The sequence below is a fragment of the Lissotriton vulgaris genome, chromosome 8 (genome assembly GCF_964263255.1).
Source record: "Lissotriton vulgaris chromosome 8, aLisVul1.2, whole genome shotgun sequence".
In the NCBI taxonomy this organism is placed as follows: Eukaryota; Metazoa; Chordata; class Amphibia; order Caudata; family Salamandridae; genus Lissotriton; species Lissotriton vulgaris.
In genome coordinates, this window is record NC_141696.1 from 877,450,352 (window position 1) to 877,474,028 (window position 23,677).

A 23,677-nucleotide genomic window follows, 5' to 3' on the forward strand; every position below is an offset into this window, starting at 1 on the left:
AATGCCCCGGTCGTACATCTGGCCCTTGGTTATGAAATATGTTGTTAAAGCAATTTATTAAAATTTGTTTTACCTTTCTGTTTAAATTTGATTAGTCAACAGGGAACACTTCAAAAACAACAGAACTGCATAACAAAATGATCATACAAATTGGACTCAGCCAAGCCAATTACATTGGCGGTTAAGGACTTGGTTTACCAGGTGTGTGAAACTCCCCCCACCCCCTGCCCCATGAGGTTGCCCGGAGCGATCTGAGAAGGGAGGGGCAGGCTCTCACTAGCATTCTTCCACAGGCCTGTCAGTGCTAGAAGTTAGAAATTCTAATATGCATGCCAAATATGGGTTGTGATTTAAAAAAAACATTAAAAACACTGTTTGAAATATTGGACAAATCCAAATAAATAGATTAGCATAGGTCCACAGGGCTGTCACGTGAAGTCACGTGAAATTTACATGAAGCTGTATTCAAGCCAAATTAGTACGTAAGGAGTATTTCTCTAGCACTAACTAAACATGGGTCAGTGATTTGCTCTGATATTCTGCAACAATTGCACGTGTGTTAGACTTGGCATCTTTTGGCGTGTTTTCCCTGAGTATTTGCTTTCTGACCTCCCGGTTTTGACTCTGTTTTTGCTGGCGTAACGTTTCTGTGCAATATGTTTGTAAAGTGCAGGCACTCTCTGTTTAAATTGTGTTATGGATTGGGGTTTCCATGATTGGATAGTTGATTTACTTGTTAGTCCATAGTGAAGTGCACTGAGTGTGCCAGGGCCTGTAAATCAAATGCTACTCGTGGGCCTGCAGCACTGATTTTGCCCCCACATGAGTAGCCCTGAAAAGGTACCTCAGACCTGCCATTGCAGAGTCTACACGCAGTTTGTAACTGCCATGTCAACTTGGTCAGTGCACACACTTGCCAGTCCCTAACCTTCCCTTTTCTTACATGTCAGGCACCCCTAAGGTAGGTCCAAGGTACCTCTGTGGGCATGGTGCAGTGTATGTGAAAGGTGGGACTTGCCCGGGTGTGTGTGGCATGTCCCGATAGTGAATTACAGCCAATTTCGTTTTTCACTATTGCAAGGCTACCGGTTCCCCATAGGAGAGAATGGGAGGTTTGTTTATAACATTTGATAAACTTAACTGCCCAGGGAATTAGGTAGGAAAATGAAGTATAGTATGCCTGAACTCAGAATGTAAAGATGCATCTTTTAGTGAAGGTGATTTTCACATTCTGTGTTTGAAAATACCACTTTTAGAAAGTAGGTATTTTCTTGCTCAGACATCCCTCGTGCCTCTGCTGGAATGTGGATTGCCTGTCTTGGGTTTGGATTTCATAAGGCGGGGAGCCAGAGGGACTCCAGATAGTCTAGGAAGGTCAGGAAAGTGCTGAATAGACCTGGGCTGCGATGGGGGAAGGAGGAGGAGATTTCCTGGCACCTCAAAGGGCCTGGTCTGCCTCTGCAAATGCCGTCTCCACCTCCTGCCAGGAAATCCCACCAGAGAAGGCTGAACTGGTTCTGGCTGGGCACCGACACCCTCTGCCTGCAAGATCAAAGGATTTTTGTGTGCAAATACTGGGGCTCAGACCCCTGACCTTTAGAACTCATCTGGATCAAGAAGACTGCCAAGAAGAAGAGCTGGAGAAGCGGTGAGGGGGAATTACCACTTTGCTGTGTGCTTTGCTGGGCCGACCTGCAGTGGCTGCTTCTGTCTTGGGCTATGAAAGGCCTGGACTGGACTTTCTGCAACCTAATTTGTGAGTCTCTTCAAGGGCTTTAGGTAGAGTTTGCTCCCTGTTCACGAAGTCTCAGGAATAGCAAAGACTTCAAGCTCTTCTGCCCGTAGCACTGGGGACTGTGTGTTTTGTGCTGTATCAGAGGAAAAGCAACTCGACAACGTCTACGGCGCAGCTGCCGACTCCATGTCCTGAAGGCACCGCAGAGGGCATTGCCGCAACACCGCACGGAACCTTGGTCTACTTCCGATGCCTGTTGACACCGTCATCGAGCCGCTGCTGGCACTGCGACCTGTAGGCACTGCACTCCGCACTGCCTCGCTTCACGCGAAGCCTTGGCATCGGAGAGAGCACCATCGCAATGCTGCAACATGATCTTGGTCTCACCGGGGACGCCTGTTGACGCCACCACCGAGGTGCTGCTCACACCGCGACCTGTGGGCACCGCACTCTGCACTACCTTGCTTCACGAGGATGCTGTGGCCTACCCAACGCCACTGTTCCATGCCGAAATTGACGCTGCTGCTTGCACCGTGGTTCGAGGGCACCACTCGTAAGTCACACGAAGCACCGCCCTCATCCCGCACCGCAGCCTTGGCCCACCTATGCCGGCACCATCGACTCCCGCTAATCAGCCGACGACAGCGCTTCAGCAACGACAACGCGGCAGCTTGCACAATGACCTGCTAGCACTGTGACGAGCACCGCCTTCATCTTGCACCGTGACCCTGGTCTCACCGACGGCACTGTTGGACGCCGCTTCTGAGCCACTGCTTGCACCGCAACCTGGAGCCCTGCACGCTGCACCGCTGTACCTCGCACCGCAGCACCCGACGCCTGCTGACGCCAGCGCTCCTGATTCCACCAGAGAGGAGATCGACATGCAACATGAGTGACTACAAGGACCTCATCACCCTGCATTTCTCACAGGTACGGTTTGCGGGTCTTCCTGACACCGTAGCAGGCCCGCGACCCCGCAACCAGCCAGAACTGTTGGATTTGTTGTTCACGACACCTTGGTGGCCCCAGACGGAGCTACCAACATCGAGGAACTTGGTTTTAAACTTATTTTGATAACTACAGCCTTTTTTAACATATTGTATTGTGGATTATTTCGTTTTTGGTCTTGTTTTAATTATATAAAAATATTGGATATTTTTCTAAACTGGTGTGGTGTCCTTTTGTAGTACGTACACGGTATTACTGTGGGTGATGTGCAAATGCTTTACACACTGCCTCTAAGATAAGCCTGCCTGCTCATGCCAAGCTACCAAGGGGGTGAGCAAGGGTTATTTTAGGAGTGTGACTCCCTTATCCTGACTAGAGTGGATATTTTTGCCTGGATTCGGCCTTTGCCCTAGCCAACCGCAAATCCCATTTCTAACAACGAGTAATTTCAGAAACAAATAATGTCCTCCTTTGAACACGCCTGAAAGCTTCACAGTGTCTGCAGTATTAGACGATGGCAGTGCATGATTGCACACAGGCGGCAGCAGACAGCTCACTATGATGTGAAAAAGTGGTAGTGGTACAGTCAGAATGATCTCTAAAAAGTTTGTATTAATAACGATGCAAGCATTTTTAAATGGAAGGCTCCTTTAAAAATAACACAAAAGATCAACTTTCTGGACAAACAGCATATCAGATGCACCAATGAACGAAACAGCACATAACTCTCCATCCACTTAGTTCAAATGATCACCTTGTTGTAACTCACTAACTCATAGGTCTAAAGGTCCAAATTATTTGTCAGTCAGCCAATACTCTTTATTTCGGCCAATTGCCATAAAAGAGACATACAAATAAAAAACATTTAAGGTACAAAGTCAATTCAATTCAATTAAATCTTAATTCAATTTCACGTATTGAAACCATAAAAGCACAAGATAAAATATAAAGTATGAAATATATTAAATACGACGGAGACATACCAAATTCAACTATAATATATACAAGTAAAATTTACAGAGTTACCAAGGTTCCAATAACATATCAATGGTGCCAAATAAACAAATCACTCTAGATAATACAGTAGGTCCACGCACATAATCAGATTAATGAATGAACAAGCAAGAAAAACAGGCAAGGTGCATGGCGCCAGGGATAGTGTTGGGTACTAAGCTAGTTAGTCACAGCTAGCTGTCAGCCTGATAGCAGATTTAAAGGAATTCAGCAAGTAAGAAACAGTGCTACGTGACAAAATTTGTAAAAAAATAAAAGCGGGTTGTACTTGCCTAAAATAGGCCTTTTTCAAAATGGAAATTAAAAAGGGGGTATCATAAAAGGGGCAAAACATCATGAAATGAACCATGTCCTGTGGAGATATTCCATCGCAGCCACAGAGCGACAAAATGTATCCCTTATTCCGACCCCTGGGGTAGGCAAGGAGGAGGTGGAAAAGATCAAACTGGAACCTGGATAGTAGAAAGTGGTCATATGAATTTATGAATCCCAGGAAGTACAGCTCCACCATCTGGGTGGTCCTTAACATGATAAAGTGACATACACTGGGCTTCAGTAGCTCCTTCTCCTGCCTTGCCATGATCTGATACTCATGGAAGGCCACCTTACTAAGGTTCAGATCCTTCTTATTAGTCACATCTGGATTAGCGTAGAGATCTCCTCTCCCAAGCTCGTTAAGCTCTTTTCGACAAATCTAAGCTATGGTACCTGGGAGGCGTGGTCAAGGGCCAGACAATATTTTAGGATCGCTTTATTTCATGTGGTCCCCTTCTCAGCCCAGAATTTTTTCACACCAGGCGAAATGCTTTCAAGTCAGTGATGTAGGGCATACCCAGCTACTCATGAGCAGTGAAAGGTATACAGACAAAATATCGAATCAAAAATATAGAATAGCACTAATATCGAAGTGAAAATATAGAATAGACAAAATATTGAATGGACAGAATATATTCAACAAAAATATCGAATTTAAGGTAAGTAATTTAATATCGATTTTCATAAATATATAAAGTCAAAATATCGAAGTATATAATATAGGTATTAAATATATCGAATTTGTAATAATATCACATTTTTTAAAGTGTTTTGTATGTTAGTATATGTGCGAAAAGTGTATATTTATTTTATAATTTATTTTAAGTAATGAATTTTATGTTATTTAATTTTTGCGTAATTTAATTCTGTAGCGGGTTGTGGGTTTATAGGGGAATAGGGTGGGAAGTAATTTAATTATAATTAATTAAATATTTAAATTAATTTATTGGTATTTATTTTGAATACATTGTTAATTAATTTTTAATTGGTAATTAATTACATTTTAATTGGCAATTAATTTTACTTAATTGATTAATTGATAATTATGTTAATTTTATTAATTTATTTTCTGTAGCGGGTTGAGGGTTTATAGGGGAAAAGGGTGGTAAGTAATTTAATTGTAATTAATTAAATATTTTAATTTATTTATTGGTACTTATTTTCAATTAATTGTTAATACATTTTTAATTGCTAATTAATTAATTGTTAATTGGTAATTAATTTGTATTAATAGGTAATGAATTTTAGTAATTACATTTTATTTGTATTTTAATTGATTAATTATTATATTATATTAAATTGGAAATTACTTTTAATTAATTTTGTATTGGTATTAATATTTAATTTATTTTTAATAATATATGAAGTATTTACTTTCCCTACTGTTGCACTCACTGGAGTGGGAATAGTAATTTTTACCCCTATGCTATCCAACGCTTTCCCTACTGTTTCACTCTCTGGAGTAGGAATAGTAATTTGTACCCCTACGCTATCCAACGCTTTCCCTACTGTTGCACTCTCTGGAGTGGGAAAGGTAATTTTTACCCTTACGCTATCCAACGCTTTCCCTACTTTTGCACTCTGTGGAGTGGGAATAGTAATTTTTACCCCTACTCTATCCAACACTTTCCCTACTGTTCACTGTCTGGAGTCGGAATAGTAATTTTTACCCTCCCGTTATCCAACGCTTTCCCTACTGTTGCACTCTCTGGAGTGGGAATAGTAATTTTTACCTCTACTCTATCCAACGCTTTCCCTACTGTTGCAGTCACTGGAGTGGGAATAGTGATTTTTACCCCTACGCTATCCAACGTTTACCCTACTGTTGCAGTTGCTGGAGTGGTAATAGTAAATTTTTCCCTCCCGCTATCCTACAGTAAAAATATTGTATATTATTAATTAATAATATGTTTATATATATATATATATATATATATATATATATATATATATGTTAAAAAATTAAATGGTATGTTTATTTTTTCAACTTAAATTAATTATTTAGTACTTTTAAAGTTATTTAAGTGTGTTTTAGTTAATTATAGTTAATATTTCATTAATTTTAAATTACTTTTAAGACATTTTAAAAAAATCGATATTTTGAATAACTATATATTTGTTTTCGATATTTTTGATTCAATGTTTTTGTAATTACCTGTTTGTAGATAGGACTTCGATATTTTTGCTTTCTATATTTTTACTTCTATATTTTTGTATTCTATATTTTGTCAGTGATCCGCAGTAAAAGAGGGTGCACCCTGAGGAACGGATAAAAGCTGTCTCAATTTTTTTCCCTCCACGATTTGAATATCGTCTGTTGCAGTGTGCCCTCAAATTTCACTGCCATAAAGTGCTTTTGAGATACACATGGCCCTGTAAAGCTTAAAAAAAACAAACACCTGTCTTTTTCCCAGTCTAGAGGCAAATTTGAAAATAGTTGAAGTCTCCCGGGTAAAATCGTTTTTCTTGCGGGTAAGTTGGAGCCCCCATGTTATTTTATCATCTAGTAGTACCCCCAGATAAGAAAACACACACATTCTTGGAATCGGAGTGGGCCCAACCCTGAAGGTGTATGGCTTACTGGAGCGGGCCCCTACTTGCATGATGTAAGACCTAGAGTCATTAACCTTCAGGTCATGGTCACCCATTAATTGAACAAAGTAGTTCATAAGCATTTCCAGGCCCCATTCGTCCTGGCCATCAGGATGGCATCGTCTGCGTATAGCAGAACTGGAAGGCCGCGCCGTCCCGCCTGAAGGAAGTACACCTTAGTCTCCAGGAGAGTTTTCTCCAAGTTGTTGATGTAAATATTAAATTAAAAAGGGGCCAAAATACAACCCTGACGGACCCAACTCCGAACAGACAACATGCATGACAGCTTCAGGTCCGCTGAATATCGCACGGCCGCCTTAGTGTCTCGATGGAGGTCTTGTAAAAACAGGACTATATCCCTGTCTACCCCTAGGGAGAACAGAATCTGCCACAGCTTTCCTCTGTTCATGCAATCAAACGCTGAAGAGAGGTCGATGATGGCCAGGAAGATGACACCAGGGTAGGCAACCGTGTACTTATTCCTTATCATAAAAAGGTTCAGGCATCGGTCTGTAGTGGAGCTGCCAGAACGGAAACCATATTGGGCATCTGACAAGATGTTATTGTCTAGAGCCCAAATAGATAACCTGTCCAGCAGGATCAGTCCAACTACTTTAACCACTGAGACCAACAGGGAAATAGGCCTGTAACAATGAGTACTACCCCTGTTCCCCTTTTTAAAAACTAGGATGATAATGGAGGTTGCCCAAGAGGCCGGGGAGCGGTCCTAACAGCCACATTGATAACAGAGGTGAGCAGGTGTCCCCAAAACTCCAAATCGGACAGGTATAGATCAGGGGGGATTCCATCCGGTCCGGGAACCTTGTTGTGCGTCATACCGGTGAAGGTACGAAGTCAGAGTGGCTCTGTACAATATACAAAGCGATAAAAATGGCCTTCAACCATCATTTAAATACATTAAAAATAGTTAGGTAAAATCACTTAAACATTGTCCTACAATATATATACACAAAAAAGTGACGCTGCATGTTAAAAAAGAAACATTGATCGACTTGGTAGTAACCTATGCATAAACTGAACATACAGCTTTCTGACCAGATTTGGTTTGACTTAATCTAGGAGTTTCTCAGTTTTTAAAAAGTTCTTTAGCCTTAAAAAGGTGTCCATCAAAGTACTCATGGCCAGGCTTGACATGAGCATACCAGATTTAAAGTTCCTAAAACGCCTCTTAAGCTCTAATTTGCTAGTTAGTAGACCACCCCCTCGGAATTTTTCCAGAAGGGGTTGGTCTACTAACCCCATGCTTGACAGTGTATCTCTGACATATTTGGTCCAGGGGAGATTGCCAGCCCCTGAGAGACTAAGTATCTCTTCTAGACCCCGGCAGTAGTGGAGCAATTCGGTAGTAGCCCATAGTTTTCTCCAATACCTTATTGGTCTAACTGCAATTCTTTCTGATATTGGCCTGTGTCCCAAATCGAGCCTTAACAGGACTAGTGGAGTGCTAACCAGAAGGCTCAGCACTTCCCCCAGGAACCTGTTCTAGACTATTTCTACGAGTTTTGTGTCCTTGTGACCCCAGAGCTCAGTGTCACAAAGAGCTGCGCCCAGTTCTTTGTAGGTTCATATTTGGACCACTGGCGTAATTGCTGTGAAAAAGGAGCCCCAGTGGACCTTCAGCAACCTGCCAACATATTGCTTCAGTTTGAGCCTTCATTTCTAATTATGTGGTGCCCAGTCTAGCTTCTCGCTCAGAGTGATGCCCGTATACTCAGACAGGTAGACCTGTTCTAGCGGGGTTCAATTCAAAGTGGGTTTGGCATGTGTTGTATGACACAGGTTGAAAACCATGTACTTTGCTTTACTTACATTTATTTCCAAACCTCTCTGTATACAAAAACTACTGAATTTGTCCAGGGTTCTCTGTATGCCCATGGGTGATTTAGATCATGTGTCGTCTGCAAACATTAGTGCAGGGGCCCTTATAAATATCTGATGTAGGGGCATTATTGTTACAGGAATTCTGTATTATATGAATTGTTACAAGTCTTTGAGAAACAGTGTAAAAAGTGTTGGAGCAAGAAGACAGTCCTGTCTAATACCCCTATTGTCTGGAAAGGGTTCTGTTACCTTGCCTAGGCTGCCAGAGCGAACCTGGGCATACAGCCTTCCAATAATTTGGAATAAGTGACTTGGGACACCCATCTCAGCCAGCACCCATCCATAACACATTTCTGGGAACCAAATCAGATGCAGAGAGTAGATTTACAAATTCTGTCAGATCCTTTTCAAGAACAATGGATTTTCAGTATATTAGCTACAGGCTAAACACTTGAGCTATTATTTATGTGTGATTACAGAACCCAGCTTGCATAGGGCTTAGTATGTCATTAGCCTCTAGCCAATCTTTTAGTCTTGATAGAATAACTCTACAAAAAAGTTTTTGCATAGTATCAATGATGGGCCTGAGGTTTTTGGGCACCAAGAGAGCCCTTTTTGTATATAGGATTCTGTAGTAGGGGATCGCTGTGTATAGTCATAATCTAGTGAATAGTCCCGCCCATGTGCGTGGACCCCGGCAATCAAAAATAATCTCTTAAGTTGTCAAAATAATGCAGAAACTGCAAAGACACTTTAGAGAGAATTTAAAGACAAATAATGCAGCCTATATCCACAGGCTACACTGTCCAGTACTTCAACTAGAAATTCCACCAAAAATCACCACACACAGCACAGCCTGCTAGTTTCTACCATAGAGAAACCTGCCTCCCCCAGTCAAAGACTCAGGAATGATAGAGAGGAAGGTAGGGACAGACAAGCCCCATAGGCTGCCATTATGTGGCTTAAATAGGATATTGTGCCTTTAAGAGAACTTTCCAGAAATTCTCCCAGTATCCCAGAATGCATAGCAGGTCCCTCCACTTTCAGTTCTTTTTTCCGGCTCCTGCTTACAGGACCCTGGCATTGAGCTCTCCCTTTTTCAAGGGTTTATTGGAATTGTTTTTGCACTTTTGACTTTTAAAAGTGTTGCAGTTTATTTCTTGGTGCTCTCCTCTCCTTTTTGTGCTGCTTTTAGGTGTTTTGGGGCTCCAAAATGCCTGGACTTTTTGTGAAGTGCCCAGCATGTGAGAGGAAGAAGGTCAAGAGTGATCCCCATGAGGTCTGCATCGTGTGCCTTCCGGAAGATCATGTCCCTGAGGATTGTGTAATCTGCCAGCAGCTTTCTGCTCGGACCTTGAGGGACAGATTGAAGATCAGGCTGGCTGGCCTGGAGGATAGGCGTCTGCGGGCTGCAGGTGGGTCTGGGCAAGGTGGGAAGGTTCCCTCTGCCTCTGCTGAGGCCCCTGGGGGGCTCCCCGGGGGCAGGAAGTCCAGCAAACGGTCCCATTCTCCGTCGGCGTCGATGGCATCGACGACGACGTCGAGAGGGATGACGACGGCGTGCTCCCCTTCTCCCCGGGGCTCCGGGTCGAGACGGCGTGACGGCTCGACGGCGAAGGAGAAGCCGACGTCTAAGCCGCCGTCGACGTCATCGTCTTCGTCGACGTCGAGATCGTCCTACCGACGCCGAAGGGACAGTGACGTGTATCGACGCTCGCCGTCGAAGCGGCGCCGACGCTCGCCGTCGAGGCGACACCGTCGGTCGTCGTCGAGGCGACACCGTCGATCGCCGTCGAGGCGACACCGTCGATCGACGTTGAGGGGCTCCTCGACGTCGGGAACATCCAGACGACGACGGCGTTCGTCGTCGAGGGCGGACCGCCCGACGTCGAGAGGGCGACGTGAGAAGTCGCGGAAGAGGAGGTCGACGTCGAGGAGTCGGCGTTCGACGCCGAGGAGTAGAGGGTCGACGCCGAGGAGACGGCGTTCGACGCCAGAATCCAGGAGACGTCATTCGACGCCGGAGAAGCGTCGTTCTGCGTCCAGCAGACAGCGGTCAGCGTCGAGGAGTAGGTCACCCTCTCCAAAACGGCGAAAAAGGGACTCTAGTCCCAGGAGTCACGCGGCTTCCAGTGGGGGACGCAAAAGGAAGAGGTCGCCTGCTGATGGGGATGGCTCTCCGCACCCCTCGCCTAAGGGGTCACCGGGCTCGGTGTACTCGGAAGTGTACACTCCGTCTCGGCCCAGGACTCCGACTCCTCCCCCCGTGCCTAAGGAGGACCCTCCGCCTAAACCACCACTGCCTTCGGGGGATCCTTCTCCACCTCCGGTCCCTCCGCATGGGCCCGCACCGCAGCCGAAGGTTCCTCCGCCGAGGTCCACTTCCCTGCCGTCCCTGCCTGCTCCTCCTAAGGGGACTCCGAAACCAAAACCCCGGGAGGACCCGAAGAAACCCCGTGAGGAACCACGGAAGACCCCTCCACGTAAACCAAAGGAGCGCCCACGAGCTGGCAGGTCTCGCTCTCGCTCTGGGCGGAAGGAGAGATCGCGGCACAGGTCATCCACGAGATCGAGGCACCGCCGTAGGGGGCGCGAATCTCGCTCACACACGAGGTCCTCGGGGACCAGAGATTATTCACCTACCCTATCGGGGTCACCGGACACCAGAGTGTCCCCGATAGATGACCTAGTTGCTTTTCACGACGTCCTGCTGAGGGGGGCGGCGAAGCTGGGCATATCCCTGACAGTGCCTACGCCAAAGACGTCGGTCATTTTCGAGACTCTACATCAGAAGCATCTGTCTCGTCCTCTCCTGCCCCTGGTGCCGGGCCTGGAAGAACCGGCTATGGCCCTGTTTCTCACCCCGGCGGTGACGAGGGCGGCTCCCTCAAGATTGCTAAAGAAGTACCGGGCTCCCGACTCGGATCCGGCCTTTTTGAGAGCGGAGCCTCCGCCTGACTCCGTCATCGTCACGGCGGCCCGCAAGCAGCATGCCACCACTCCGACCTCCACGGTTCCCCCGGACAAGGAGTCAAGGTGGATGGACTCGGCGGGGAGAAAAGTCTGTGGAACTTCCGCTACCTCCATGAAAGCGGCGAGTGCCACAGCTTTGTTGGGACGCTACGATCGCGCCCTCTGGGACTCCCTGGAGCGCTTTGCGGAGCATTTGCCCCGGGAGCAGCGTGAAGATTTCATGGAGGTCCTGAGTGAGGGGATGCTGGTGGCCAACCAGATAATCAGTGCGGCTGCGGACTCTTCCCTGTTGGCGGCTCACAGATTTTGCCACGGGATCAACCAACGGCGCCACGCATGGCTCCGGCTTACGTCCCTGAAACCGGACGCACAGCAGAGGGTGGCCAATCTGCCGTTCTCCGGTGAGACCCTCTTCGGGAAGCATGCGGATGATGAAATGGCCCGCATGAAGGCAGAGGCCGAAACGCTGACGGCTGTGGGCCTGGAGAAGCCCAAAGAGACCAAGAAGCAGTACCGCCCCTTCCAACGGCGGTTCGGCGGACAAGGCCGAGGACGAGGACAGGCTTCGGGGCACGCGCAACAGCAGCAGCCGTTCCGTAAGCCGTTCCAGAAGCGGCAGAAGGGCAGGGGAGGCCAGCAGTCGGCTCCGGCGCCCAAGGGCCAGGCGGGGTCTAGGCCCTAGGAACTTACTTCCCCCGGATCCGTTACCCACTCCGGTAGGGGGAAGCATACAACTTTTTCTGGCAGAGTGGAGAAAAATTACTCAGGACAAGTGGGTGCTGAATATTGTTTGCAATGGATACAGTCTTCGGTTCACCAGCCCTCCTCCAGCAATTCCCCCGGTCAGCTCGCAGTTTCAGCTGCGCGAGCTTCAGGCGGAAGCGGATATCCTGTTACGGAAAAGGGCGATAGAAGATGTACCTCTGTCTCAGAGAGGAAGAGGTCTGTACTCCCGGTTCTTTCTGGTTCGCAAGAAGGACAAGAACGAGTTCAGGCCCATTCTGGATTTGCGACAAGCAAACAAATGGATTCGCAGAGAAAAGTTCCGCATGCTGTCGTTGCATCAGAATTATCCTCAGTTGCAACAGGGAGACTGGCTTTGCGCTATAGACCTACAGGATGCGTACTTCCATGTGCCCATTGCACACAAACACAGGAAGTTCCTGCGGTTCCAAGTCGGCACCAATCACTATCAATACACAGTACTCCCATTCGGACTGAAGTCTGCGCCGAGAACGTTCTCGAAGTGCATGGCGGTGGTAGCAGCACACCTGAGGAAGAACAAGGTGTTCGTCTACCCTTACTTGGACGATTGGTTGATCAAGGCATCCTCCTTCTCGGAAGCGCGAGCACACTTCCAGAAGACGTGCGTTCTCCTGAACAAGCTGGGGCTGCACATCAACATGGCCAAGTTTGTCCCGACTCCGGTCCAATGCATACAGTACTTGGGAGCCTCCATCAATACGCTGTCAGCAAGCGTGTCTCCTTCAGAAGAGCGACGATTATCACTCCTTCGGAAGGCTCAGGCTCTTATGATGACTCCATCTACAACAGTGAGGACGGTGTCTTCTCTACTGGGATCGATGGCCTCTTGTATCTTCCTGACGCCACACGCACGGCTGCACATGAGACCGTTGCAGGAGTGCTTGGAGGACCAGTGGGATCAGAGGAAAGGATCTTGGGACGACAAGATTCGACTGTCGCTGCATGCTCTTCAGTCTCTGAAGTGGTGGTGTTCGGCGGAGAATCTCCTCAGAGGGGTTCCCTTTCACAAGGACATTCCCACACAGACTGTCGTGACGGATGCGTCTCTTCTGGGATGGGGAGCGCACTCCGGGACTCTACAGATTCAAGGCACGTGGTCACCGATGGAGGCCACGTATCACATCAATTTCCTGGAACTCAGGGCTGTTCACTTGGCGCTGAAGGCCTTTCTTCCGTCCTTCCGGACCAACTCGCTGCTTGTACAGACGGACAATACCACCACGATGTATTACCTCAACAAGCAGGGGGGGTCGAGATCGCGCACTCTGTCACAGGAGGCGCAGGCGATCTGGCACTGGCTCCTGGCCAGAGGACTGACGATAACGGCCACCCATCTACCAGGTGTGCAGAATGTTCAGGCAGACGCACTGAGCAGACTGCTTCAGGAAAACCACGAATGGGTCATAAACGACGAAGTGCTCGGAGAAGTCTTCGCAAGGTGGGGAACTCCAGACGTAGATTTGTTCGCCACCGCCGAAAACAGCAAGTGCAGAGACTTGCCTCCAGGTACTTCCAGCAGGGGACGCTGGGGAATGCGTTATGGATCAACTGGACGAACGGTTTTCTGTACGCCTTTCCTCCCATTCCCCTGATTCCGGCGGTACTCTTCAAGCTGGCCCGGTCCAGGGCTCGGATGATACTCATCGCCCCGGAGTGGCCCAGGCAGTGGTGGTTCACGGACCTTCTTCACCGATCTCTCCTTCCTCACATTCGGTTGCCGTGCAGGCCGGACCTTCTCACGAAGTTCGGGGGACGGATGTTACACCCCAACCTCTCGTCTTTGAGTTTGGCGGCATGGCTCCTGAGATAGTGCAATATGGCCATCTGAATCTGCCCGATGACTGCATGGACATACTGAAGGAGTCTAAGAGACCTTCCACTCGGACTTCATATGCTTACAAGTGGAAGAGGTTTTGTATCTGGTGCCAGTCTAAGAACCTTGACCTACGACCTGCAAGGAAGATGTCATCCTTCCTTACCTTTTACATTTGGCGCAGTCTGGCCTTAATGTCCATTCCATTAAGGTACATCTTGCTGCATTGACTGCCTACAGGAAATGCCCTTCACAGACTTCCTTTTTCCAGATCCCTGTGATCAAAGATTTTCTGGAAGGATTGAAGAAAGTATTCCCTCCTGTCAGGCTTCCCTCGCCTTCATGGGAATTGAATGTAGTGCTGTCCAGATTGATGAAGGAGCCTTTTGAACCTATTCATAAGGCTTCGTTGCAGCACCTGTCCTGGAAGGCGGCGTTCCTCGTGGCCATTACATCGGCCCGCAGGGTGAGTGAAATTCAGGCGTTGTGCTGTAATGAACCTTATACTGTATTTCATGCTGCTAAGGTTGTTATGCGTACTCACCCAAAATTGCTTCCCAAGGTTATTTCTGATTTTCATGTCAACCAGACTATAACTTTGCCTACGTTTTTTCAGAACCCTTCATCCCCAGCGGAGAGGTCTCGCCATTCCCTGGATGTTAGGAGGGTGTTGAAATTTTATCTGGATAAAACCAAGGATATTCGTAGGTCTGACCAGTTGTTTATCAATTATGGATCGGTCAGGACGGGTCTTGCGACCTCTAAGCAGTCCATCTCTAGGTGGATTGTGTCCTGCATACAATTGTGTTACCAGAAGGCTAATAAGACCTTAGGAGGTAAGCCTAAGGCTCATTCCACCAGGGGCAAAGCTGCCACGACAGCCTTGCTCCGTAACGTGCCGATTGCTGAAATCTGCAAGGCAGCCACTTGGAAGTCGGTTCATACCTTTGCTAAGCATTACTGCCTGGACACTGACGCCAGGGCAGACGCTCAGGTTGGGCAGGCTTCGCTGCGGAATTTGTTCGCACAGTAGGCGTTATGTGTTTATTCTCCACCGCCGCTTTGGTGTGGGGATGGGCTTGCCATTCTATTCACTAGATTATGACTATACACAGAGATCCCTTACTACAGAAGGAGTAGTTTCTGTCCTGTAACTCCAGTTCTGTATTAGGGGTATCTCTGTTATAGTCATAAGCGCCCGCCCTCCTCCCCGTTGGAGATTTTCATCATGTAAAGAATGCGACAGGTCTGGTGTGCTTCGCCTTCAAAAAGAACTGAAAGTGGAGGGACCTGCTATGCATTCTGGGATACTGGGAGAAGTTCTGGAAAGTTATCTTAAAGGCACAGTATCCTATTTAAGCCACATAATGGCAGCCTATGGGGCTTGTCTGTCCCTACCTTCCTCTCTATCATTCCTGAGTCTTTGACTGGGGGAGGTAGGTTTCTCTATGGTAGAAACTAGCAGGCTGTGCTGTGTGTGGTGATTTTTGGTGGAATTTCTAGTTGAAGTACTGGACAGTGTAGCCTGTGGATATAGGCTGCATTATTTGTCTTTAAATTCTCTCTTAAGTGTCTTTGCAGTTTCTGCATTATTTTGACAACTTAAGAGATTATTTTTGATTGCCGGGGTCCACGCACATGGGCGGGACTATTCACTAGATTATGACTATAACAGAGATACCCCTACTACAGAACTGGAGTTACAGGACAGAAACTACTCCTTATTAATGTCCCCACCCAGGATTGAGGGATTGGAAGCCCACTCATGATGGCGTTGAAAACTACTGTGAGATACGGACCCCAAACAACAGTCTCAGCTAGAAAAAGGTTCCCTGCAATTTTGTCATGTAAAATTCGGATATTCGTTTGTGGTGGGGGGGGGGGGCTCCATATCTAACAATTGAGGCCTTCTTGCAAGGACTGAAAGTATACTGTCTCCCGGAAGTGGAAAATATAGATTTGTAAAGTGTGAAATCCAGACATCAGCGGGGATGTTTCTTTTGATGGTAACAATCCCTTGAATGTTCCCAGTGGCTACTAGATTCCAAAATGCTGCTTGATCTATGCCCCTGGAGGCAGCAAGGAGTGCCTCCTACCTCCCTTGGTCTTATTCCAGCTTGGAATTATTAACAGACCTCTTAATGTGGCTTGATTTGAGCGTCTACTCTTTAACTTAATTACTGTAATACAAGCGAGTTTGGCAGACCTACAATTGCTGTTAAATCACAAAGGCGAGTTTCTCCTCACTCCCACAGGCCTAATGTCAATGGAAAAGATCTGCAAAGAGTTGATTATGCACTTCCCCAATCCTAGCTAAAGAAGTTTCCTGGCCTCAGCTAAAATCTATATGACACATGCCTCCCAGGTTCTTTGTCACTAGCTTATAAATAGACTTTACTGAATGCCAGTTTATCCTGCGCCTGTTCATTGCTAGTGGATGTCTACCATCAAAGGGTTTCGCTTGCTTGCTGTGAGCTTGGTGAGGAGGAGTGCCAGGTTAAGGCAAGCACATTATGGTTGCTGGTGTGCCTTGTAATGACTGTCATGTCAGTACCGAATGGCCATAATCTGACATCGATTAAAATATAATTTATCAAGCTGGTGCTAGGTAATCTATTAAAAGCTCACCTCCCTTCCTTATCTGAGCGAGTTCTCCCTTGAAAGCGCGCACGCTCTGATTCAGAACCTGGGCATTAAGTTGGAGGGCCAGCTGTGACCATTTCTTTATGGGGTATATTGTTAGATTTGAGATAGACCCAACTCTATCCTCCTCGATCACAAGCTTGCTGCTAGAGATGTCCAGAGGCTAAAACTGGCAGTTAAAATTGCCGCCAATTATTTTTAAAAGTCCTACTTGGAGACCTGCCATATGGGTTGTGAGCAGGGCAACTGTTGGAGATTCCTGTCTGTTACTCATAGGTCTAGAATAGATGTTATAAATACAGATTACCTGGCCTGATGGGAATGAAAGTGGGACACACAAAATGTCGTCTGATACCACCTCCACATTTTCTACTTTGCAACCCAAATGGGTTCCCACCCATGTCAGCACCCCCCTGACAGTCTACCCCTGCCCCCTGGTTCTAGCTTTTGCATTATGAGTTATAAAACCAGCTTGCTGTACATTTATTGTTAACTAGTTTTCTTGGAAGAGACAAATCGAACTGGTCGACAACCCCCCCCCCCCCCAATCTATGTTGTCTAATTGTCTAATATAGTGTTTAGGCCTCTGACATTCCATTACAAAACTCTTAAGGTGGACTTGGGATCTACAGCTCCTGTGACCTTTTTGTTGCCTGTACGGTCAACTATTTCCCTGGAGTCAATGAATACAGGAGCCAGAGAGGGGGGCGGGGTACTGTGTTCACCAGTTCTACTATAGTGGGCACGTAGGGAAGGGGTAGACTAGCGGGCAAGGGGTCTACATGGAGGCCGCCCAAAGATGCGCAGTGCTTGTTTCTATTGATTTATAAGAGTGGGTCTAATGGACTCTCATCCACCATTTTTTGATACCCAATATTAGAACAACCATCTATGGGATTCTTGGTGCAACCGGCCACTGTGAGACCTCCTTGATAGCTAGTCAATCTACCGGTCCAAGACATCATACTTGTTGTACACAGGGAAACTATATGACCCAACAGGCCAAAGATGGCCATTGGTGGATACACTTGAGCGTGTGTGATGTAGTGGCGGGGCAAGAGTATGAGGAACCCGACCTATGCATGCTGGCGGCTTGTACAAATACCACAGAAGAATAAGACCAATATTTGTTTGCCCCTCTCGCATGTGTGCCACATTGGATAACAGTTTTTGAAACAGAGTGAGGTCTTTAAAGTTAATAATGACACAATCCTACGAATAATCCTACTGACTCCGAACGATCCACCGTACTCAACGTGCAAGAAGTATACTATGGGCCAGTGAGGCAGGAAAATTGTTATTCTTCATGAGCCATTTCAGACACCTATTAAGATTTTCATGTGTTTCTTTCTGCTCTTCGCCCGATCCTGGCGCTCCTGACAAAATTTGCCACATAAGGGCAAGCCACAAGGGGTATGTTGATAACAGGGAGGCTCCTAGTCTCTTGCGGCAGCACAACATTTCCAGTGCATCCAGTGTTGCCCCCCTGTTGGAAATTTTGCATTGGTCGTTGGCCCATCTCTGAGTTATCCCCTGTTTTCCCTGGTTTCATTGTGTTGCTACTATTGGTTGTTCTTGGGGCACTGATGATTGCGTTCACATAGATTTTTCTCAACATATCATATCCGGTTTCTCCAGCTGGCGGAGGTAGTGTGGAGCAAGATCTCCTCTGTCAGTTGGTTGAAGGGGCGTTGTGAAGGGGGTTTGATGATACCTTTAAGTACTTGTTCAATCTCTTACAAATGTGCCAGAAAGGGTGATTGTTCCATTCTTACAATCACTCCGAACCTACCAGCTAGTTCCCCAACCAAATCGTCTGTGTGCTGGAGCATGGCAGGAAAATGGGGAATTAACATGAGTGCTATGTTTTGTTTTTGTTTTTCGGACAGTCCTTTTCACTCTTTTGGCAGCTTGCTGGTGCTCCTCCTGCAGAATCTCAGAGAGTGGTATAAATGGTGATTTATGAGGTGGTTGGTCGAAGGCCTTGTTCAGGACACTAGCATCTATCTCTAACTCGGGGGTGCTCCAAATTATGGCAGCCTTGCTTGGGCCAGGCAGTGATTGTGCACATTCTCTGAAGCCCATTGAGAGTCTGCCCCTCTGCCCGCTTAATTTCAGTGGCTACAACCCCAATCGCCCTCTGGAGCATCAAATCTATCGATGTTGTTTTAGAGAGAAAGGTTTGCTGCCCTCCTCCCCAGAACACTTGCGATTGCCCATGAGGACCTCACTGTAGGGGTACCTCAAAATTTGACAGGTAGTTAATGATTCCCCAGTGGATCGCAACCCCGGCTCCCAGTGGAGAGCTCCTCCACATGGCTCACCTCCTAGCAAATAGCCTGAAACAGCACATAGCCTCTTTATCCACTTAGTTGAAATGGTCGCCTTGTAACTCACTAACTCATAGGCCTAAAGGTCCCAATTATTTGAATGTTTCCTAGTTAGTATGATAGGCAGGCAACAAATGCCAGTCTATTACACCATGGGCCAAGACACAGTGACTTGAGAGGCCCTTTATGGAGGTGTCTCGAGCTCCACAAATGCTCCTACACTTTGAGTTTTCGTGCAGTAGCAACTAATAATAAAGATGATTCGAACCTGTGCAAGACTAGATAACGCTGTAAACTCTTCTACAGCTGGGTGCTCACTCTTAGTCACAAAGCCATGGGAATACACAAGGGCCAGATATAGGATTACCAAAAGGCTCCATGTTATCAGAACACTTTTTTCTGCAGCAAATTCATGCAATCTAGAATTATTAATTCTAATTTTGTTCAACTAAACAAATCAAATCAGACTAAGACACTCAGAAATAATGATTTGTAAAAGTAAAGCCCTAAACTGGAAATGCTGTATCCCACTGACATGGTGCAAACTGATGTTTAGGGTGATACTATCAAAATAGAAACAATTGCAAAGGGCTCCTAATGAAGTTGTCGATGCACTATTATTGTGAGACTTCAGTCAAATTTCATGAAGAAATACTATGAGCCTGATTTAGAGTTTGGTGGGCAGAGTTACATCTGTCAGGATGATGGAGGACAATACCTGCGCAATCCAGGGGGACAACTGCCTACCAAATTTAAAGTTGTCCGCTGGCTCTGTAGACAACTCTCAGCATTGACCGAATCTGTTGTCATGGTGGTTCCTGTCAATGCAGGAAAAAGTTTGACGGACAGACCATCTGAGCATTCAAATACTTCTGCCAAATATGTCTCTTCACCACTCTTCACCAGCTTTCAAAGTTTCACAGACCATTCATCTGGTACCGAAGCTTTCACTGCTGCCTTGGTTCCCAGTGCTATCACATCAGGCAATCAGAACCCTTTATTACTTAAGATTCCTCTGTGGGCTATCTGAGACTATCTGGAGCCTCCCCGCCCCATTGTCCACTCATTTGAGCCTTCTTAGGATCCTGGCCTCCCCTTTTGCTGAGTGCAAGTACCCTTTGAATCCCTTTGCTAGACATTAACCATTGTTGCTGACTTCAGCCATCTGAGTTTCTCAAACCGTTTTGCCATCCTTCACAGACGACACTCCTTTTAACCAATCCACCTTTTCACCCCTCTGTCAAGTTTCATGCCTCTGACCTCTGATGCACACTACAACTACTGTGCCAGCATCCTACAGTGTCTGCTATCATTTAGAGGTCATAGTGTAACAGTCTTGGTTTCTTATTCACCTTGCATGCTTTGATTATTCAACAAATACTTACCAGTTCTATAAGTAGGTGCAAAAAAGTGGGGGTTTCTATGGGTTGACAGCACAAGAAGCTTGAAAAAGAACTGTTTACAAAAGGGATATCCTAATACATGTGGCTTAGAATCACATAGGTGTCCTTCTGCTTTTGCTCTCTTTCCTTCTCCTCCAGATCCTTCTATACCTTCTGGTGTTGGTTTTCATCCTGGTCTTGTTTCAATTTCTCTATTGCTGGGTTATTTTTGTCTTCTTGGCCGTGCTTTGACTAGTTGTGTTCACACTGAAAATTGATTTCCTGAATCTGTTGTTCCTGGTTCTAGTCTTTTCTAACCTCTGACTTTCTTGCCCTGTTCCTGGACCTTCCTTGTATTAACTTATCCTGTACCTCCTGATCCTGATGCTACTAATCCTCCCACCATGGTCCTGCAGGCTTGCTGGGTCCTAATCTATCTATCTATGTTGTTGTGGTTCTCCTAGGTCTGAAAGTCCTAGTCTTCCTGGTTTGGGTCATTATAATTCTCCTTGCCCTGTTCCCTGTCCTTGTGGTCCACCTATTTCTGCACTCACTGGTACTGGTCCTTATTAGGTCCTCTTGGGCTGTGGCTGGTTATGTTAATCCTGGCCTGGTCCCATTGATCCTTGTGGCTCTGGTTGTCCCAGTCACCCTAATACTTACCGGCCTGGGGCCGATACCCCATTTTCTGTTCCCTCTGCCCCCTTTTCCCTTGGTTCTGGCTTTTCTGGTCCTCGTAGCACTGATTCTGGGCCTGTTTATCCTGATCCTTCTAGTCCACTTAATATTCCCCCATCTGGTCCTTCACCCTAATGGCCGTAGTCCACATGCTCCTGATCTGAGAGTTTTCAAGGTCCTCATCCATCTTGTCATAATACTCTAGGTTCTGGTCCTCCTGCTCCTTGGTCTCCTGGCTCTGAACTAACTTGCCCACTTAGTCCTGATCGTCCTTCTTCGGGTCATCCCATCCTTAGCCACCCCACTCGGTCATCTTGGCTCCTGTTTCCTAGCCCACCTTGTCCTAGCCTTCCTTTTCCTCCTCGTCATGGTCCTCCTTGTCCTGGTATGCCAGGTCCTGATACTCCTGGGCCTCTTTAATGTGATGTTATCCCCCCTTAGTCTTCGGAGTGCATGTTCTCTTCCGAGTGTTGTGAACACTAGAAGGGATCCTCTTGCTGTCAGTCCTCCTTGTTTGTGCCCTGTGCATGCCATTTCCTTTTGGTCCCAGTCCACCTGGCCATCCTGGTCCTTCGAGGCCCTCTTCTCTTAGCTCTTCCTGTTGCTTCCTGGTCCTCGCCTTGTTGCGTGTTTATCTAGGTTCCTGATCGATACTGCGACCTTATGCCCCTATTCGGCTATAAATCCATTTATTCCCTATATTGGCATAACCGTTCAAGTGCGATATTCAGAAAGTCATCTCTGGCCTCACACGAACAGAGCCACATTCCAGAATAGTTTCTGCCACTTCCTTTGCAACCAATTAGTGCAATGACAGAGCAGAAGTCACTATCTGATATTCCTAGATTAACACTCCGAGTTCTTCAACAAGATAAAAACTCAGCAAACCTGGAAATCCCCGCTTGCTGTGTTTTGATTAGTAATGGAACTCTAATGAGCAACTGATAGCTATCACTTCCTAGTGACATCTTTAATTGACGTCTTATGTCCAGCAAACTTGCGTCAAACCAGGCACCTGTCAGGTATAAATATTACCAACGTTGCCTTAAGCAAAAGCCTGTTGCTGCAGCCTGCTACCCTGTTGCTAGCTGTTGTATGCTGTATGCACCCTGCTGCTGCAGCCTGCTGCCCCGCTGCTGTTGGTGAAGCTACTGATACCATTATCGCTGCTAAAGCGCGAACGATGGTGTGGTGAGCTTAGGAGCTGAACAGCCGTCCCTCTGCGAAGAGCCCAGCAGATGCCAAGCTGCCCGCGGACGCTGTCCCCCCTCCTCCTCCTCGACGCGCTAAACAGAGAAATCCAGCTCCAGCGCTTCTAGTCTGCCCTCGCGGGTGACTGGGATACCGAGTTCCCCCTGAAGGAAATACCAGACTTCCATCATTCTATTCAGAGGTATGGTGTTGACTAAACCCTTAGATGAGAATTCTTGAAGCAAACCTTGGCAAAACCAACTTAACTAAAGATACTTACTTACTCCCCTTCCACGTGTTAGGCTTAGGTCAGGCACACCGGGGTAGGCTTAGTTAGAAGCACCAGTTGAGTATTTTAGCCTAATGTATATATGACTGTATATATGTTTTATTACTTTTAAACCATTGTATGGCTAAGAAACCATATCAATGCTTTTACAGTATTATTTCGCAATACTTATCTTACTGTACGTACTTTTTATAATAACAAGTCTTGCAATTGTGGCAATACATTTCTCTTGTACGAGAAGAAAGACTATTCAATAAATGTTAACCCTTTATTGACAAACGCCCGTCTCTCTATTCTCTACATCTCGTGAAAGTAAACTGCACTAATCTGACTGAGTGAAATACATGTCTATTGTTTCACACGACCCTAGAGATTGACTCTTAATCTGAGGAGCAAAGTTGTCATGTTGCACGGTTGTTGGAAAGCTGAATCCCTTCTTGTCTGTGCCAGGGAAGCTGATCACTTCCTATACAGAGAAGAAAGTTTCCAGTGACCTCTGAGCTAGTTGGTAACAAACCCAATTAAGTTTAGCATAGTCAGTGGAGGGTATAGAGACAAAATATCGACTCCAAAATATCGACTGGACATAATATCGAGTTTTTAATATAGACTGGACAAAATATCGACTGGACATAATATCGACTACAAAAATATCGTTTTTCAGGTAAGTTAAGTAATATCGACTGTATAAAATATAGATAGCAAAAATATCGATTTTTTAATAATATATAATATTTTATAGTGTATTTTTATGTAATAATATGTGTGAATAGTGTGTATTAATGTTATTAAATATTTTATTACATGAATTTTGTTTTGATAATAATTGCGTAGTGTAATTCTGTAGCGGGTTGTGGGTTTATAGGGGAATAGGGTGGGAAGTAATTTAATAATAATTAATTAATTAATATATGTTTGTTAATATTTTTAATTAATAATTAATTGATAATTAATTAATATTAATTAGTTAATTAATTAATATAATTTTGAATATATTTTGTATTAGTAAATAATTGTTAATTAATTAATTGTAATTAGTTAATTACATTAATTAGAGTACATTTTTTATATATATAATTTTGTGTTATTTTTAAGTAATTAATTTTGATAAAATAATATTAATTATTAAAATAATTACACCTAATGTTCTAATATATTTACTTTATA

General features: G+C 45.8%; 1 protein-coding gene across 2 annotated transcripts in view; it reads right to left on the bottom strand.

Moving 5' to 3' along the window:
- ABCC4 (ATP binding cassette subfamily C member 4 (PEL blood group)) overlaps positions 1-23,677 on the bottom strand; it is a 1,668,368-nt gene that overhangs the window by 1,336,344 nt on the left and 308,347 nt on the right. The window lies entirely within an intron of this gene.